This window comes from Hyperolius riggenbachi, chromosome 6 (genome assembly GCF_040937935.1).
Source record: "Hyperolius riggenbachi isolate aHypRig1 chromosome 6, aHypRig1.pri, whole genome shotgun sequence".
Taxonomy (NCBI): Eukaryota; Metazoa; Chordata; class Amphibia; order Anura; family Hyperoliidae; genus Hyperolius; species Hyperolius riggenbachi.
The window spans coordinates 200047247-200053711 of record NC_090651.1 but is presented as its reverse complement, the minus strand read 5'-3'; the positions used below and the strand labels follow the sequence as shown (position 1 = coordinate 200053711).

The 6465-nt window shown below is 49.1% G+C and overlaps 1 protein-coding gene across 1 annotated transcript in view; it reads left to right on the top strand.

Annotated features, from left to right (window-relative positions):
• Window positions 1-4915: 4915 nt before the first annotated feature.
• The window catches only part of LOC137521275 (THAP domain-containing protein 5-like), a 49572-nt gene continuing 48022 nt past the window's right edge, over window positions 4916-6465 (top strand). Inside the window, exon 1 of the mRNA XM_068240297.1 lies at window positions 4916-5020. The gene's annotated coding sequence lies outside the window, so the exon portion shown is untranslated. The remainder of the gene's footprint in view (window positions 5021-6465) is intronic.

The following is a 6465-nucleotide window of genomic DNA, read 5'->3' as shown; positions in this document are numbered from 1 at the left end:
CCGTGTGCCTCCCTTTGTGCTTTTTTCTGTCCCCCATCGTGCCTCCTTCTTCCCCCTTTTGTGCCTCCTTCTTTCCTCCTGTGCCTCCTTTTGTCTCCCTTTGTGTCTCAATCTGCCTCCAATTGTGCCTCTTTCTGCCCCCCTATGTGCCTCCTTCTGCCCCCCCTTGTGCCTCCTTCTGCCCCACTTTGTGCCTTCTTCTGTCCCCGTGTGCCTCCTTCAGTCCCCCAGTGCCTCCTTCTGTCCTTTTTTGGGCCTCCTCCTGTCCTTTTTTGGGCCTCCTTTTGGTCCTCATGCCTTCTTCTGTCCCCCTGTACCGCCTGTTGCCCCTCTGTGTACCTCCTTCTGTCCTCCTGTGCCTCCTTCTGTCCTCCTTTGTGTCTCATTCTGTCCTCCTTTGTGACTTCTTCTGACCCTCATGCCTCCTTTTGTACCCCTGTGCCTCCCTATGTCACCTTGTGTGCCTTATTCAGTCCCCCTGTGCCTCCTTCTGTCCCCCTTCGTGCTTCCTTCTGTCCCCCTTTATGCCTCATGAAAGTAGAGCCCTGCCTATATGTATTTTCTGGTGAAACGCTGCCGCCTTTACGTGTATTTTTCTGGTCAAACAATGCCGCATTACGATTATTTTTTGGTGAAACGCTGCTGCATTATGATTATTTTCTAGTGATGCACTGATGATTATTTTCGGGCGGGGGGGGCACAGGTTTTCTTGCCTGGAGTGACAAAATGACTACAGGCACCCCTGTTGCAGCCTCCATATACCTCTCACTACAGTTGTCTTTTAAAGCTGGTTTTACAACTTGCTGGTGTGTTTGCTGTGCAATGCCCAGCCCTTGTCACACCACAATGCCCAAAATGCCTCACATATGACCCTGCGGCAGAGTATACCAACAAGGTCATATGCATAGTGCAGCCCCACCGCACATCCCTCGCCCAGTGACGTACTCCCTGCTTTACATGAAAAACATCACTGGTATACCTGTCATATTTCCTCATTCTGTGCTTGCGCACCATACCTCTGCTGCCAACATGTTGAAATTTCCTGCATCGCCCATTGACTTATATTACTTCCGTCACCGCGTCGCCACGGAAGTCCAATGGTAATGCGCTGTTGACTTTGTGGCGGCTCAGCAGGCTTTTCTGGCAATTTCAACAATTCTCCTAATATCCTATTGGGCTATTGTTCATTCCCAGGCCCGTTTCTAGGGCCGTGCGGCCGCCCTTAGCACTGGGGGGGGGCGCCGTGATGGAGGGGGGAGTCAGCCGCAGGGAAGGTGGCCGACCTATCCCTCCCTTCCTCTGCCAGGCCGCCCTTCGTGCTCCCCCCTCTGCTGCAGATTGAATGCAGCAGGAAGCACTGTATACAGTCAGCAACATACCTCCCTGCGTTCCCATCGCTGATCACTTGCGGCTGGTCTCCTCCTCTGCATAGCCACTTATACACACTCTACTTCCTGCTAAACAGGTATTAGTGTGTATACCGCGGCTATGCAGAGGAGGAGACCAGCAGCAAGTGATCGTCGATTGGAACACAGGGAGGTGAGTTGCTGACTGTATACAAGACAAATAACATTTATATCGCGCTTTTCTCCTGGCGGACTCAAAGCGCCAGAGCTGCAGCCACTAGGGCGCGCTCTATAGGCAGTAGCAGTGTTAGGGAGACTTGCCAAAGGTCTCCTACTGAATAGGTGCTGGCTTACTGAACAGGCAGCGCTTCCTGCTGTGCTCACTCTGCAGCAGAGGGTGGAGCACGGAGGGCAACCCGGGAGAGGAAGGGAGGAAGAGGTCGAGCCGCTCTCCCCGCGGCTGACTCCCCCCTCCATTATGGGGGAGAGGGCACCTACCTATCTAACCTATATTGTGGGTACCTACCTATATAGCCTATACTGAGGGCACCTACCTATCCAACTTATACTGGGAGCACCTACCTATCTAACCTGTACTGGGGCAGCTACCTATCTAACCTATACTGGGGGCACCTACCTATCTAACCTGTACTGGGAGCACCTACCTATCTAACCTGTACTGGGAGCACCTACCTATCTAGCCTATACTGGGGGCACCTACCTATCTAGCCTATACTGGGGGCACCTACCTATCTAACCTGTACTGGGGGCACCTACCTATCTAACCTGTACTGGGGGCACCTACCTATCTAACCTGTACTGGGGGCACCTACCTATCTAACCTGTACTGGAGGCACTTACCTATCTAACCTGTACTGGGGGCCCCTACCTATCTAGCCTATACTGGGGGCACCTACCTATCCAACGTATACTGGGAGCACCTACCTATCTAACCTATACTGGGGGTGCCTACCTATCTAACCTGTACTGGGGGCAGCTACCTATCCAGCCTATACTGGGGGCACCTACCTATCCATCTAACCTATACTGGGGGCACATACCTAACTAACCTATACTGGGGGCACGTACCTATCTTACCTATACTGCAGGCACTTACCTAGCTAACCTATACTGGGAGTGCCTACCTAGCTAGCCTATACTGGTGGCAACTATACTGGCTACCTATTATGGAGGCACCTACCTAACTAACCTATACTGGGAGCACCTACCTATCTAACCTATGCTGGGGCAACTAGTATGGCTACCTATATTGGAGGCACCCACCTAGCTAACCTGTACTGGGAGCACCTACCTATCTAACCTATACTGGGGGCAACTATACTGGCTACCTATACTGGAGGCACCTACCTGGCTAACCTATACTGGGGGACCTATAGCTGGCTACCTATACTGAGTGCAACTAGACCTTGCTAACCTATACTGCAGACACCTATACCTGGCTCCACGGCGCTGGGGAGGGGGGCACAATTTTTACTCCCTCGCCCTGGGTGCATTTTAGCCTAGAAACTGCCCTGTTCATTCCAGTAGTAAAGAGTAGAAACCACCTTGAATCAGGGCCGGCTTTAGGGGGGCGAGAGGGGGCAGAGCCCCCTCAAATAGACTTCTTGCCCCCTCAAATCAGAGCCGCTCTGCAGGCATAGGGCCATTATGTATCCTTGTGTTTTTTTAAAAAAAAACTTATTTCCCTGGGGGTCCCACTCCTGTCCTCCCTCCCTCACCTCGGGTGGGCCCCCCTCCTGTAATTCGCGGCGGAATATAATGCAAGGAACCGGCGGACTGAAGCAGTCACTAGAGGTTCAGTCTTCCGGTCTACACTGTCTCCTCTGTAATGACATTCTTGCGCTACTTCCTGACTCACAGCGAGAGCAGCGTCGTTACAGAGGAGACTGCATGGATCTGAAGACTGAAGCTCTTTCCTCTGCTTCAGCCCGCCGGACACTTGCATTGTATTCCACCGCGCATTACAGGAGGGAGGCCTCCGAGGCCAGGGAGGGAGGATAGCAGTCGGGCTCCCCTCCTTAGCAGGTAATTATGACACTGTGTATGTTCTGGTCAAATCTGCCGACCTTGTGTATGTTCTGGTCAAATCTGCTGACATTGTGTATGTTCTGGTCAAATCTGACGACATTGTGTATTTTCCGGTCAAATCTGCCGACATTGTGTATGTTCTGGTCAAATCTGCCGACATTGTGTATGTTCTGGTCAAATCTGCCGACATTGTGTATGTTCTGGTCAAATCTGCCGACATTGTGTATGTTCTGGTCAAATCTGCCGACACTGTATGTTCTGGTCAAATCTGCCGACATTGTGTATGTTCTGGTCAAATCTGCCGTCATTGTGTATGTTCTGGTCAAATCTGCAGACACTGTATGTTCTGGTCAAATCTGCCGACATTGTGTATGTTCTGGTTAAGTCTGCCGACATTGTGTATGTTCTGGTCAAATCTGCCGACACTGTATGTTCTGGTCAAATCTGCCGACATTGTGTATGTTCTGGTCAAATCTGCCGACACTGTATGTTCTGGTCAAATCTGCCGACATTGTGTATGTTCTGATCAAGTCTGCCGACATGGTTGAACATATTTTCTGGCCAAATCTGATCACATTACGTGTATTTTCTGGTGAAAGCTGATCATATTACATGTATTTCCTGGAGAAAAGCTGCGCAATTATGTGAATCAATTTTTTGGGAAAAGGGTCACTAAAACTTGGGCCCACTGTCTTTGCATTGTATTTTTTAAATTACAGTTAGCTCCGCCCTCATCCGGCCAGGACCACACCCATTTTCGGCGTGCAGGGTTTTTTCCATGCCCCCTGCAAATTTCTGTCTGCCCCCTCATATGTGCTTGTCTAGAACCGGCCCTGCCTTGAATACTTTTGAAACCCTGGAAAAGGATAAAAATTCTAAGTTCTGAAGGAGTGAATGAATTACTTGAAAAAAATACACTTAAATAATTTTTGCATGCAAAGTTCAAATCACTCTTTTTTTAATCGATTGAATTAATTTCTAGTCTTTCTAATGTACATTTTATTGCATTATAATTATTTTCCTGTTGTATATTCTATGTTTAATTTGTGTTACAACTTCCTATGTTTTGTGTGTTCTGAATGTGATATATCCCTCAGTTTGAACGAAGGATAGCTCCTCTGTCCTCGCATTCCTGGTATAGCCTGTAAGTACAAATAATATCCTGTCACTAGATGGCAGCATACCACTATATCATGGTACTCACGTTTTAAACCTTACTTGGCATACTTTGAGTAGCAGATTGCCAACAAGCTTATGGTGAACCAGAACTTCTAGGAGTGTATTACAGGCTAAAAAGGACCAAAAAGCCCTCTGAAATACCTTCTGTTTCAGGAAGACAATGTTCTGTTCTGCATTTGCATGCTTTATACTTGTACTGTAATTGCTATGGTCTTAGTTTTTCCTCTATTCTTTTCTGTTTTATTCTAGCTTCCTCTGTCTTATTTTTCAGTATTACTCAAGTTTTTACGCTTGGTCAGTAAGGGCAAAACCTTCAAGCTTTACGTAGACTGCCCATTTCCAAAATGGCTTCCGCATGACATCACTAATGGGCGACGTTAGTCCCTCCCATCACAGTCGACTAGTTCATCTGATAGAAGCTGAGTGTTCTAACACCACGGTACAGGGTGAGTAACCTACCAGTCACAGACTTTTTTTTTTAACATCTCACAAGCAGTGTGCAGACGGTAACTTTCACTTCCCTGCTCTGAATGTTTTCACTGGTACTGGAGTTAAGTGTTTACAGTTCCTTACACACACCTATTGTCATAGGCTCTTCACCTCCATTGCTTCACTACACCCCTTATAGACCTCCTTTCTCAACACACTGTGTACATCTTATGAATACTGTGAGACATTTGGCCCTTTGCTGATTAACCTCTTAAGTTACGTACCCACCATGTGATTTTTCTGATGACTGGTGATTTTTTTTGAGCGATAAGCGGTTGTTCCTGTGGTCTCACATTGTGTGTACAGGTGCGTGATCACGCAAGTGACGTTTAGTGATGTGTGCCGATAACAACTGCAGCAGCCGGAGAGATACATAGAGGGCACACGTATTTTGGACAGACTAGATGAAGTTACGGGACCCGGGAGAAGACTGAGGATGGCGGCGTGGGAGCGATCTGTGCGCATAGGGCTGGAGGAAGCCCCATGTATTTTTAATTTCTCTCAGCTTTGGTTTCCTTTAAAGGGGACTTGAAGTGAAATAAATGTGGGCAGTTTAACTTACCTAGGGCTAGAGTTGGGCGAACTGTTAGCGCAACTGCAGCCGAACTGTTCGGCTGCCCAACCTGTCATGTGGCTGTGGCTCTTACTACTTCCGGGTCGCAATGACCCGGAGTAGTACGTCTGCGCTGGCCCGGCGGAGCGTGTCCTAGATCGCGCTCCCGTTGCCGGGCACTCTCTGCGCATGTGTGTGACGTCACTCATGACGTCACACACATGTGCAGAGAGTGCCCGGCAACGGGAGCGCGATTTAGGACGCGCTCCGCCGGGCCAGCGCAGACGTACTACTCCGGGTCATTGCGACCCGGAAGTAGTAAGAGCCACAGCCACATGACAGGTTGGGCAGCCGAACAGTTCGGCTGCAGTTGCGCTAACAGTTCGCCCAACTCTACCTAGGGCTTCTTCCATCCTTCTGTAGTCATCCTGGTCCCTCGCTGTCGTTCCACACTGTTCAATGTAGCTGCTGTGGTGCTCTAAAGCTGGCTGACTAGACCAGTCACTTGCTACTACACATGCATTGCCCTGGCTGCGCGCCTCCTCAATCGCATTTTTGTAGCCAGGAGCATTCAGCATTGTTGCAGTTTTTACGAACTGCGCAAGCGGAAGACACTCCCTTTCACGGAAGCGTGGTCAAGAGGTGTGCTGCCCAGAGCTCTCAGAGGAGCACAGCTGCTGATCAGAGCACAGTGGAACTACTGCAGGGGCTAGAAAAAGATCCAGGCAAGTCAAACTGGCCACCTTTATTTCACTTTAGATTCTCATTAAACTTCCCCTGATCTGGGGGAAAAAAACATGAATGAAGTTTTAAACAGGCTAGATTACCTTGTCTTGATGCTGTTCCTGA